The 14,280-nt window shown below is 38.1% G+C and overlaps 1 protein-coding gene across 17 annotated transcripts in view; it reads right to left on the reverse strand.

Moving 5' to 3' along the window:
- GPC5 (glypican 5) overlaps positions 1 to 14,280 on the reverse strand; it is a 1,599,230-nt gene that overhangs the window by 695,177 nt on the left and 889,773 nt on the right. The window lies entirely within an intron of this gene.

Consider the following 14,280-nt stretch of genomic DNA (forward strand, 5'->3'; position numbering starts at 1 on the left):
TAAGCTATTCTACTGAAAATGCAATTTGTAGGTGATTGCTTAGTGTTTATTCACCAAAATCTACTTTGCCAGTCTTTTAGTTTGCCTTATGCCCAATGATCTAGTGTCAGGATATGACTCTTAATTAGTTTACCTTTATGACTTTTTTGTTTGTTTGTTTAACATGCTATTGACACAGCAGTGGCTTTGGCCTCAAAGAGATTTGGATTCCAATTCCTACATTCAAGCACTTTCAAAAATTTACTGGGAAGGCAGAGAGAGAGAGAGAGAGAGAGAGAGAGAGAGAGAGAGAGAGAATTTTCCATACTTCAGTATAGTACCCAAATGCCAACAAACAGGTTTGGGTCAAATGAAAACCAGAACCCAGAAGCCAGGAATCCCTTCCAGGTCTCATTATGGATGGCAGGGGCCCAAGTACTTAAGCCATCACCTGCTTCCTCCCAGGGTGCACATTAGCGGGAAACTGGATTGAAAGTGGAGTTAGTTTATTTGGGGCCTCTATACTCCTAACTCAGGGTTATGTTAAAGATTATGGTATCCAACATGGGAAGTGAGATACTCAGCAGACTCATAGAATGGCAGATGTCCTAAATAGCACTCTGGCCTCAGAATCAGCCCTAAAGGCATTCGGAGCTGGCTGAAAAGCTCATGAGAGTATTTCAGGCATGGAAAGCCAAGACACTCTGGCAAAAGATCTCTGCGAGTGAGATCCCAGTGGAAAGAACAGATCATCAAAGAAGGAGGTACCTTTCTCTGAAGGGAGGAGGGAACCTCCACTTTGACTACGACCTTGTCTAAACAAGATAAGAGTCGGAGAACTCAGAGGGCTTCCATAGCCTTGGAAACTCATGACTGGAGCATAGGGAGATTACTGATGCCATAGACAGGAGTGTCAATTGGTAAAGTCAACAACAGGAGTCACTGTGCACTTACTCCTCATGTAGGATCTCTATCCTTAATGTGCTGTACATTGAGATTTAATGCTATAACGAGTACTCAAACAGTATATTTCACTTTGTGTTTCTATGGGGGTGCAAACTGTTGAAATCCTTACTTAATGCATACTAAACTGATCCTCTGTAAAAAAAAAAATAAATAAATTATCAATTCCCAACTTGACTCTCACTGGGATTAAACATGACAATAGGTCTGCTCTGATTTCATCATCATTTAAAAAAAAAATCATCTATTATTTTTCACTTTATGTTTCTGTGTGGGAGCAAACTGTTGAAATGCATACTTGGTGTATACTAAGCTGATCTTCTGTATATTAAGATAATCAAAAATGAATCTTGATGTGAATGGAAGGGGAGAGGGAGTGGGAAAGGGGAGGGTTGTGGGTGGGAGGGACGGTATGGGGGGGAAGCTATTGTAATCCATAAGTCGTACTTTGGAAATTTATATGCATTAAATAAAAGTTAAATATATATATATATATATATCTACAAACATAAAAAAAAGATTATGGTAAATAATGGCTATTAAACTCATGAATATACAGTGCTCTGCATAGTGCCTGACTTAATTTTTTTCACTCTCGTTTTGTAAATTTATAATCGTGGACATTGTTTAGATTCTGTTTTGTTCTTCAGTTTTAGACACTGCATATGGGTAACAATGAATAAAAATACATTTTATGTCTGTCTCTAGATTATAGATAAGAAATATTTTATTTTATATGAAAATGCATAGAAAGCTCATTATAAAATTATATTGTAATGCTGATTTATCTTCAAGACCATGCAATCTTATTGATTCGATTTTTCAGATTCATTTCCAATTCTAGCCTCTATTTTCAGTTTGGGTCTTCCTAAATTATACTCAATGCAATACAAACCTCCACACATCTATAGCAGAGATCTTTGACTGCAAATGTTTCTTTGATTCAAATTTTAGAACTTTCAATGATAATTACCATAAAATAACCTTTTTTCTCCTGATAATAGAATTCTTTGAATTCATGCCCTTTTAGCTATTCAATCAAGATCCTAAAATCACTTTCCATAACTCTACCTAAGATTACATTGAAATGGCCATAAAGGCCGCATTGTTGGACAAAGACCACTAGAAATGAGAAATACCAGGAAGGCTAGTATTAGGCCAGAACAGCCTGATACCTGTCTTCTACTAATCCATTTTATACTTGAGTTGTAGTGTTTCCAGTATATTCTCTGATGCATTTGCACAGGCCTGTAGGCTACAGCAATCTGAATCTGATTTTGAAATCCACAAGACATTTATCCAGTTATAACCATTATGAAATTATTGAATGATGATGCAGTTTTTCAAAGAATATGTAAAAGCATTGTAAATCACAGTGCCTGGGCTTAACTCCCAGCTTGGCTCCTGATTTCAATTTCCTGCTAATGTTTACTCTGGGAGGTACCAGGTGAAGGATCAAACACTGGGGTCAGTGAGACTCACAATGGGAGACCTGGACTGAGGTCTAGGCTCTTGGCTTTCACCTATCCTGTCCTGGTTGTTGAGGGTATTTGGGGAGTGAACCCATGGATGGGAGAGATATGGCTCTTTCTTTTTTTACCTGCCTTTCAAATACAATGAGAATATCCAACTAAAACATTTTTAACATTTTAAAGGAAGTTTTAGGCAGTGAAGGAAATTTGAAATTTTTAAAAAATATTTAAAATTTTATTTGAAAGGAAGTTTGACAGACATAGAGGGAGAGAGGGGAGGAGAGAGAGAGAGAGAGAGGGGAGATGACTGAGAGAAAGGGGGATCTTCCATTCACTAGTTCACTCCTCAAATGCCTGCAACAGTCAGGCTATGAGAGGCTGAAGCCAGGAACTATGAACTCCATTCAGGTCTCCCACATTGGTGGCAGGGGTTAAGTATTTGGGCCATCATCCACTGCCTTCCTAAACACATTAGCAGCAAGCTGGTTCAGAAGTGGAACAGCTGGGACTCAAAGTGGCATTCTGACTTCGGATGCCAGCATCACTAGCCGTGGCTTCACCTGCTACACCACAACACTGATCCGAAACCTAGAACTTATAATCATGGCATCTCCATGACTATACCCAGGCACCTCTTAATCTGCTCAGACTTAAGAAACTTGTTTTAACTCTCCTTCATCTTCAAATACTGGGTTGCAGTACTCTGCTCACAGTGAAGGCATTGGGATTAAGTGCATTTCTGTGAGAGAAAGCCAACACACATTGCACATCACTGGCACACTGTGATGCCCTGACAGGAGCATGGCTCCATGATCAGACAGGCACATTCACCATTCTATCTCATTCAATAGGATGTGCTATGCAAATTCAGGCAACATGCCTGAATTTCTTAGCATAAGTTCCTGTCTAGTTTTGTTTGTAATAGGAAGATAATAATCTGTATTTCAAAGGTTATCATGAGAGTAAATCATCCTAAAGTAGTCCCAGTACTTTAGAAGACCTCAGTAATCCATAGTTCCTTATAGCTAGATTGGGGACACACGTTGAAGGTTAGCATGTTGGAGCTGACGTATTTCCAGACTTAATTAAGACTTGATACTAAAAATTACCATGTGGATACCTGTTTTTAATTAAATTCAGCTAATAATGTAGTCAACCCTGATTATATTATATAGAATATAAACTTTTTAATCTGAAGAATTAGCATCTTAAAATCATAAATATTAAAAAGCCTCACATGTTTCTCATGGTCTAAAACACTATTTATGAGGTTATACATAATGTGCCTGCATTACCACTACATGAAGTAATAGATATTCTTTAAATAGGAGGTATTATGGTGTGATGCCAGCAGCTAGTGACTGTTCCTATCCCTGCCAAGTGCCAATGGGTAGAAAGAGGTGAAAAGATAAAGGGAAGTTGTTGAGAGACTGCAGGCTTATGTTCCTGGGATCACGGAAAAAGCAGATGGTAAGTTACCACCAGAGAATTAACAAAAGTCTGTCTATAGGTTATACTGAGAATGAAAGGTAAATGTTACAATCAAAAAGCTAAGAATTTTGCTATAGAAGAACTAAAATAATTGCCATCCCTCCTCCTTCCTTTCCTTTTTTCTTTTCATCCTTCTAACAGAGGTATAGTATGTTTGTTAGGTTTCTGCAATACACTGGTCACCAAACTCACCAGGGCACTAAACATTGGAGATTCAAAAAGAACGTTGCTTCTCTTACTTTAAGATGTATGTAGTCTGGTAAGAAGAATTAGGTAAGTGAAAATATTATTATACGCTGTTGCTTATTGCTGTAGCTTGAGTGCACCTTCCAAAATCATATTGAAATTTAATTGTGACTTTGATGGTAAGAAGTGATGAGGCCATGAGGGCTTCACCTCAGAAAGGATTAATCTGTTACGGCGGGGTGGCAGCCTGATAAAAAGCAGAGTGTGCGCTGCCTCCCCTTGCTCTCTGTCTCCTAACACTTGCATGCCTGTGTCCCGTTGTGCTGCAGCAAGGAAGCCCTCACCAGCCCCAGCTGCTTGACCTTGGGCTTCTCAGCCTCCAGAACTGTGGGAAATACATTTATTAGCTTCATAAATTACCCAGTTTGTGGTATTCTGTGATAGTCACAGGAAAACACAGGAGCAGTAAGCTGTAGAGTCTATCATGTCAACACAAAGGATGGGGTAGTTAGCCCTACTGGCCAGTAACAGGCTCTTGAAAGAGAATGTGGTAGATATGGGTATCGTTCAACCACAGGTATCAGGAGTGAGGGACTTCCAGGGCAGAGGTGAAAGAGGGTAGCTCCTCAGACTCTGCTTACAGAGCCCTTTAGAATGCTGATAGTCATGGATATGGCTGATGGATCAATTTACTTACAGTGATAATAAAATGGTATACAGTTTATCTTTTAGGGTTTAAATACAATCATTCTCAAGAGGTACTTTGCTTTCTTTATCAAAGCCAGAGTGAGAGTCCCCTCTTATCTAATATTCAATATAAGAAGCTAATGTGTAGATCTATATTTACTGTTAGTTACATATACAGGATAAAATGAATGGTACCATAGATACTGAGTCTTGAGTTTGTATTGTTTAGTAAAGTAAAGGTAAATGTGCTATTCTGATTCCATATTGAATTATGAACCAGAAAACTTCGTTACTTTTAATAGAAAAAGAAAATATTTTAATGCAGGAATTTGTAAGTTGAAATTGAAGTAATATTCTTTAGACTTAGAATAATATTCAATATGTTTTAATAAATTCCTAATAAATTTTCATGATTATGGTGTCAGATAAATTTATTTCAAATTAAAAAAAGTAATAATGGAAAATGTGTTTGTTATGAAAACAATGTTATTAGACATACTTATTACAAATTACATTCCATATTTAAGTAATCTGTAATTCCATTGCTGGACATAGAAATAAAATTAATCTAAAATGAAAGCTTTTCTTTATTCCCTAGCCAACTAAAATTAATGAGTACTGTTCTGTCCCATAGGTATCTAATCTATAATTACCAAATCCTTCTACTAAATAATACTTTTTTCCTGTACACTGCAAATTAAAAATAAACTAATTTTGCTGAATATTTTTATTATTTTAAGATAATTACTAAAAAGGAACATGAAAAGGAACGACCATGTTTTTTTTTTTTTTTTTAATGCAGTGAGGCTTACTTACTAAGGAAATCTATGAAATGAATTGAATAATTTCCTTAACCAATGAGCTACAAAAAGGCATTTTTAATTAACAAACTTTATTTTTTACACTAGTTATATGTTCACTGCAAAACTGATCAGGAAGTACAGAAAATTCCCATATATCCCTGCCTCCACATACACAACTTCTTCATTTATCAACCTTCCACACAACAGAGGTATGTGTGTTAACAATGAACCTGTATTGACATACCACCGTCACCCAAAATCCATACATCACATAAAAGTATTACTTTTTTAAAAACAAATATTTATTTATTTACTTACTTACTTACTTCAAAGGCAGAGTGAAAGAGTGAGAGGGAGTTATAAATTTTTCACCTTCTGATTCAATCCCCAAATGGATGCAACAGCCAAGTCTGGCACAGGCCAAAACCCTATCCTGATTTCTCATATGGTAGAAGGAATCCAGTTACTTGGACTATCAACTGCTGCCTTCTCATTAGCAGAGAGCTGCACTGGAGTGGAGCAGCCAGAACTCAAATCTGCACTCCAATATGAGATGCTGGCATTGCAAGCAGCAGCTTAATCTGTGCCACAACGTGGGCTCTGGGAAAGAAATACGCATGGTGTTATACATTCTACAGGTCTTGAAACATGTATGATGACATGTACAGCAATTATAGTGTCATATGGAATAGTTTCACTACCCTAAAAATTCTCTGTGCTCCCCACTAAAGCACGGCAAACACTGATCTTTATACTGTCGTCATAATTTTGCCTTTTCCACAGTATTATATAGTTGGATTGTATATCATCATGTAACATGTGTATAACATGACATATATATGACAAATGAAATTGAAAATCTTTTAATATGTTAATCTGCCATCTATAAGACTTAATGGTGAGGTGTCTATTAGTTATTGCTCCATATTTTTGACACTCTATTGTTAATTTCATACACATATACGCATGGAGTACTGACCCATTTATCTTTTCTTTTTAAGATGTATTTACTTTTTTGAAAAGCAGAGTTTCAGTGAAGCAGAGGCAGAGAGACAGAGAGAGGTCTTCTTTCCACTGGTTCACTACCCAAATGGCTACAACGGCCAGAGTCGGGCTGATCCGAAGCCAGGAGTCAGGAGCTTTTTATGTATCTCCCATGTGGGTGCAGGGGCTCAAGGACTTGGGCCATCTTCTACTGCTTTCCTAGGCCATAGCAGAGAGCTGGATCTGAAGTAGGGCAGCCAGAACTCAAACTGGCGCCCATTTGGGAAGCATGCACTCACTGCAGGCAGCAGCTTTACCCGCTACACCACAGTGCCAGCCCCTGATCCATTTATCTTTATGCAATGCCCATTTTTATCCCTGGTAACCTTCCTTGCACTGAAGTCTACTATGTCTAAAACTCTTAATTGATGTATGTAGAAGTGATATTGATTATTGACATAGTTGGATTAAGATCTATCCAATTTACTATAATTTTCTATTTTTTGTTCATTTTTGTTCCTACATTTTGTTTCCTATACTTTTTAATGCCTTTAGAGTTTCAACTGAACAAATTGAACATCTTTGTATGATCCATTTTCTCTTCTGTCTTAGCCTATCAATTATGATTCTGGTTTTTTTTTTTTGCATTTTAAATACTGGACCTTGAATTTGTAATATGCATGTATAACCAATCCAATTCCACTTTTTTTTTAATTTTTATCTCAAATCTTTCTTTTTATTTGAAAGGCAGAGACAGACAGAGAGATCTTCCATCTGCTCTCACACTCCTAAAGGCCTATAACAGCTGATGCTGGCTCAGGGCAAAGCAAGGAGTCTGGAACTCAGCCTGGATCTCTCACTTGGGTGATACTTGGCCCTTCATTACCTGCTTCCTCCCAGGGTGTGCATTAGCAGGGAGCTGGTATTGAAAGTGCAGCTCGGACTTGAACCACACATTCCCATATTCAGGTGTCTCAAAAGGGGACTTAATCCTGTGTCAAATGCCTGCCACCAAATCCATTTTCAAGTAACATGATACTATTTTATATAGAATGTATTTACCTTCTTAAAAAGTGTTCCTAATTCCTTCTTCTGTCTCTTGTCATTGCTAACATTCATCTTGCTTTTGCATACAAATATATAAGCACATATATAACATATATATCTACAATAAGTATAATCAAAAATATATTGTTATTATTTTTAAGAAATGTATGTATTAGATTAACTAAGAAAAAGAAGAGTTGATTTCATCTTAATTTAATAATTTGCTGATGATTCTTCTTCTTGAATGTAAATCTGAATTTCTGATCTATATAATTTTCCTTCTCTCTGAAGTAGCCCTGCAAACATTTTTCTAAGGGCCTATGCAGTTGGCATAAATTACTTGAATTTCTGTTTATCTAAGGAATTCATTGTTTCCCCTTCAACTTTTGAAGGAGAATTTTGCAGAGTAAAGGTTATCTTTGTTGATAGGATTTTTACCTCCAACCCTTTACACATTTCATATCACTTTTTCAGAGGAGAAGATGCCGTTCTTGTTTTTGATCCCTCATAGGTAAAATGTTTTATTTCTATGGCTTCATTAAAGGTATTTCCCCTCAATTTTGATTTTCTGAAATATTATGAAAAGCACTTTTAATCTGTAGCTTATTTTTCATTTTCCTCCAATTTTATTATATATGATATGCCTATGTGTAGGTTTTTTTTTTTTTAATAATCATACCTTTGGTTTTCTCTGAACTTTCTGGATTTGCCATTTGGTGTCTGACACTAAATTTTGGAAATTGTCAATCATTGCTTAAACTATTGCTTCTGTTCCTTCCTTTTTTTTCTCTCCTGGTAAGACAATAGTCTTACTTTTTCGTTGTGGGTGTTTTCTATTGCCATTCTATTAGTATCATAGAATCTTTTTCTTTTTAAAATATTTGGTTTTGTTTTAAACATTTTATTTATTTGAGAGAGAGAGAGAGAGAGAGCGCGCGAGTGAGCACATTCACTGGTCCACTGCCCAAAAGCCTGTGACAGTTAGGGAGCTAAATCCAGGAGTTGGAAAGTCATCAACTCAGTTCTCCAACCAGTTGAGCTGTCATCTGCTGCCTCTTAGTGTCTGTATCAGCAGCAAGCTGGAGTCAGAAGCCAGAGCCAGGTATCAAATCCAAGTACTCTGATATGCAACACAGGTCCCAAGTGGCACCTTAATTGCTAGACAAAATACCTATTTTAAGCTCATAGATTTTCTTTATTAAGGAGTTATTATTTACTTATTTATTTGAAAGGCAGACCTACCATGAGAAAGGGAGACAGGGAAACAGAAAGAGAGAGATATCTTCCCTCCACTGGTTCACTCTAAAATGATTCCAACAAACATGCCTGGGCCAGGCTACAGCCAGGAGCCAGGAACTCCATCCAGGTCTTGCACATGTGTGGCTTCCGCCCAAGTACGTGGGCCATCACTCATGCTAATGTATTTTGCCTTTCTTTATGCATTACCACAAAGCTGGATCAGAAACAGAAAGACTGGGCTTCGAACCAACAGTCTAACAGGGAATGCAGATGTCCCAAGCAGAGACCAAACCTATTCTACCACAATCCCCAACTTGTAAAGCCTTTGACTCTGGTATCTACTTTTGTTTCTTAGAATTTCTATGTCTACACTTACATTATCCATCCAGTCTTGAATTTTGTCTATTTTATTCCATGAAAGCTCTTAGAATGTTGGTTGCAGCTTTTAAAATTCCTAATCTAGCCGGCACCGCGGCTCACTAGGCTAATCCTCTGCCTTGCGGCGCTGGCACACCAGGTTCTAGTCCCGGTCGGGGCGTCGGATTCTGTCCCGGTTGCCCCTCTTCCAGGCCAGCTCTCTGCTGTGGCCAGGGAGTGCAGTGGAGGATGGCCCAAGTGCTTGGGCCCTGCACCCCATGGGAGACCAGGAGAAGCACCTGGTTCCTGCCATCGGATCAGCGTGGTGCGCCGGCTGTGGCGGCCATTGGAGGGTGAACCAACGGCAAAGGAAGACCTTTCTCTCTGTCTCTCTCTCTCACTGTCCACTCTGCCTGTCAAATAAATAAATAAATAAATAAATAATTCCTAGTCTGATAATTCCAAAAATCTTGCCATATCTGATTCTAGTTCTTACACTTCTTCAGTTTCTTCAAACTGTATTTTTTTGCCTTTTAGTGTGCCTAATAATCTGTTGGGGAGACAGAGATGTTCTGTGCTGGATCCCAGACCTGACATAAAGGGGCATTAGTCGTGCTGGGGTAAGTGTTCTGACGTCCTGTGGTCAGGTCCCGCCTTACGCGAGCCTGTTGTCCCAAGGCGTAAACCTCAGTTCTAAGTTTGTTATCCACATAGCTGGTGACCAGATGGCTGAGAGGAATGGCATCAGGCACCTCCCTCCTTCCGGCTAAGCCACGTTCTGATAAAACCTCGTAGGATTCTACTATGAAAAATCTGTTTCTCCTGTGGACAGGCCTCGCCACGGGGAGCAGAATGCTCTGACAATGTTTTCAGACAGGCTCCTTGTCTCCTCTCCCTGTCTGAAACAGGAGGGTTTTCTCTGACACTCACTGCGAGGACCTGGGAGAGTTCCTGGAGGAGGAATTCCCAGCAGGTCGACCCCAGGCCCCCACGACCAGGTCCCACCGAGGCCTGAGCTGCAGCCGCACGGGACTTCCACTGCAGAGTCTCTCGTCCTAGCACCGGGCCCCATTGGAGGTTTCCGCCCCAGTAAATTGTGATTTCTCCGTATCTGCCTGTCTCTCTCTCCAATTTTGAGGGCAGTGGTTTCCCTGCAATCTTGCTTCTCTGATGGGTCTAAAAACATGGGTGATTTTCAGTTTGTGCAGCATTTTACTCATTGTTAGGATGGTGTCATGACTTTTAAAGTTCTGTACACTGGACTAAAACCCGGCAGTCCTTCTACTAACCAATGCTTTCCCTTCCACATTCAAAACAGAAAATAAACTAAATTTATAACGACTAGTCTATGATAATTAGGAAAGGGAAATTTGAAAAAGAAATGGCCAACTGTTACTATGTACTGTTGTATTTACTTATTAAATCTAGGCAATGAGATGTGGAATAATTCTTTTAAATAATGAATCCTACACTTCTTTTTTCCTATTTGTGTTTTATCTTTGATCACCATTTATTGTCATGTACTTACTGCTCAGGTACCACTTTCACTCCCAACCCTGACGATTAATTAATAGATAGCTTGTTCAAATTGGTGCTTTCGGTAAAGTGAATTCCTCTTACTGTATTCCTTTAAATATAATCCATTTGAGGCTCTTTTGAGCTGTCAATAACTCTTTACAGAGTCTCCTTTCTTTCCTCTTGCCATCAGTAAATGATACATTGCAAGACCATCTAAATTATCCTGGGAAGAAAAGCAAGAATCAGCTTTTTGGGGCCAATGTCATGGCTTAGCGGGTAGGGCTGCATGGAAGATGGCCCAAGTCCTTGGGCCCCTGCAACCATGTGGGAGACCTGGAAGAAGCTCCTGGCTCCTGGCTTCAGATCAGCGCAGCTCCAGCTGCTGCGGCCATTTGGGGAATAAACCATCTGATGGAAGACCTCTCTCTCTGACTCTCTGTAACTTTGCCTTTCAATAAATAAATAACTATTTTTTTTAAAAAATCAGCTTTTTGATGTTATATATTCTTCTAGTAATTGTAACAGCCCTGTTCTCTCAAAGCGGAGACTCCAGCAGCAATGAGTGACTAACGTATTAACTTCTATGTGACTGAGGTAAGAAGAGACCAGAACAACGATGCCAAAGTAAGCATTGCAATATCATTGTATGAAAAAATTAGGCTTATAAAAAACCCTATTTATCCTATGAGATTTCTATGCTAAAAAAATAAGTAAAAAAATAAAAGTAAGTCATACAATTTGTGGTTAGAAGAGGAATAAATCTTAAGGGGAGTAAAGATGATTTTATTTCACATTTAGTCATAATGTTCTTTACATGAGTAATTAAGTCTGAGAATATTGTACTGAACAATGATGATAGAAATTAATAGATTCTAAATGAAGCATTTTCCTTTTATTCTCAACAGCTGTTCATTTATACTTAGTGTGCACATCTTTCCCCAAAATGACAAAAGTAAAATTATTCTTTGGGAAATTAATCACATGTGTCTCATTATTTTAAATAAAATATTCTAAAACCCAGCTTCTGTCTAGGTAGAGAATAAGCTCAAGGCACCTTCCTGAGAATGCCATCAGTGAGGAGTACAGTGCCACCTTCTGGTAGAGAGGGGTATTGCTTTTCATTATCCAGGGAATTACCCAGAATGTAAGATACCTATTTGTAGCAATGTAGTAGGGTTAAGTAATGGGTATTCCTATATATTCCATTCATTCTATCATATGGCATACAGTGTTGAAATTTAGTACATTGAAATATAGTGTGATGTAAAGTTAAAGTATGTATTAGTTTTATTTCAATGAGGAGTAGGCACAGGGGCAATTCAACAATTGTGTATGTTAAAAGAATGAAGTTGAGAGGAGAGCTACTGTGAGTTCAGGAAAGAAACACTTTGGTCTCCCAAGAAGGCAAACATGAGACATCAGTCTGCACTTATAGAGCATGAAGCTTGAGGGACACACGGACTGTCATTTCAATGACTCTTGACACCATAAAAGGTAGAATGGTGCAATGGAAATACAATGGAAATTAACAGGAAGAATAAAGTTTTCTAGTACCCAAATTAAAAATAAAAGTAAAAAATAAACCATAGGTAAAATTAACCTTAAAAATATATTTTACTTAACCCAATATATTAAAATATTTTAATACAAAATAATATTAATTTTACTTTGTTAATCCAATTTACAAAAGCTAACATGTGTTTTGCACTCACATAATATCTCAATTTAGATTAGGAATGCTTGAGGGGCTCAATGGCTACAACCTTGGGCAACCCAGGGTTGCAGTATATAGATTTTCAGCCTGCCTGGAAAGGTAAAATAGGCTGTTAACTAAATGTACTTCTAACAGTGCTAAGCAAAAACATGTGTTTTCTCCAAATTAGATGTGGCCCTGTAGAAGACTGGAGAATCTACCTAACCCATGCAGAAAGAGTACTTGGAAAACGTTCAGTAGTTGGTCAGAGGCCAGAAGTCATGCACAGCCCATAGAGAAGTAGTGCTCAGCTCAAAGGAGGTGGGCAAATCTCCCTCTGAATGAGATTCTGTTGTACCAGAAGATGTTTCCACAGATGATATTTCCCTCTCCTCAGGCTCCTGGCCAACTCCAGGAGGAGCTTGAGCATGTGGGAATACAGTAGACGAGGAGGTAGAAGGGGCTGGAGCAATAAAAGCCAAGCTGACATCCTGATATTCCTCCCCCTGCTTTCCCAGGCTGGGTCAGGCTCACAATTGAGGAGAGAAATGCTTACCCAAGAGCTTGGGTTGTGACGATCATACTGGCCAGGCATTATCGGTTATTAGGCAGGACTAGAATTTTAACACTAAAATAAAATATACTTGCTTATTATCTAAATTAATCTGGAAAGGGACATTTGAGAAATAACATATACAAAGTTACTTTATTAGGGACTAATTTTAAAAAATGCTGACACCTGCTTGTACTCTATCAATTCCCCCTATTTAATAAACCAATTTTCCATATAGTAAAACTAATAGAAAATAAAAGTACACATCATTACAAATGTAGGTGCCAAAAAGTTTATTATTTTCAATTATCCGCAGCAGTCAGAATTTTCTTACCAATGTGAAACTCTCAAAATATAGATATTTAAAATAAAATATATTAAAGAGAACATTGGCATGAGTCCTTAGCTTAAATGTTGTGCTTACTTAAATTTATTCCTTGTGCTCATTGGATGACTTTATAATAAGTAAATATTAAATAACTAACACAGTAATACTTAAAAATTACTCCAACAAAATAGCACTATCTTAAGAAAAAATCTTTTATATCCTTAGTATGATATATAACAATGATTCACATGTTCAAAGCATTAATTATCTAGCACACCAAGAGGGAAATTGTATTTATTTTTTGTCTGCTTGATTGAATTCATTCATTAGCCAGATTTCCCCCAAACACAAAATGCCTTCTGAGAATAAATTAAAAGTGTTGTTACCTAATCCAAGTTTACTTTAATTTAATAACAAGAAACTATGTGTTGTGCGATTCATGAGTGCTTTTTTAAAAGTTCATCTCAGTGGTATCAAATGGTTACCCTTAATCTGTGTTTCCTACTACCCAACATTTACTTAAGAAAACTTTAAAGACTAGCTGCTGTGGTTTGAATATGGTTTGGTCCTTAACTCACACAGGATTTTAAATCCCAAAGTCATTAGTTAATGGCATCAGGAGGGTACAAGCTTAATTCAGTTAAGTTCTTTAGAGGTGGGGCCTTGGGAATGGACTAAACTGCATTATGTCTTTGGGATGGAGGCCTCATGATTGATCCTGGTGGCTTTATAAGGAAAAAAGGAGAGATGCATAGTTAAATATAGTTGGGCTCCCTGTCTATTGCCATGTGATGCCAGGGACACCTTGGGACTGTGCCCACAAGAATGGCCCAGCTGGGGCCAGTGCAGTGGTGTAGTGGATAAAGCCTCCACCTTCAGTACTGGCATCCCATATGAGTGCTGGCTTGAGTCCCAGCTGCTCTGTTTCTGATCCAGCTCTCTGCTATGGCCCAGGAAAGCAGTAGAAGATGGCCCAAGCC

This window comes from Oryctolagus cuniculus, chromosome 9 (genome assembly GCF_964237555.1).
Source record: "Oryctolagus cuniculus chromosome 9, mOryCun1.1, whole genome shotgun sequence".
NCBI lineage: Eukaryota > Metazoa > Chordata > Mammalia > Lagomorpha > Leporidae > Oryctolagus > Oryctolagus cuniculus.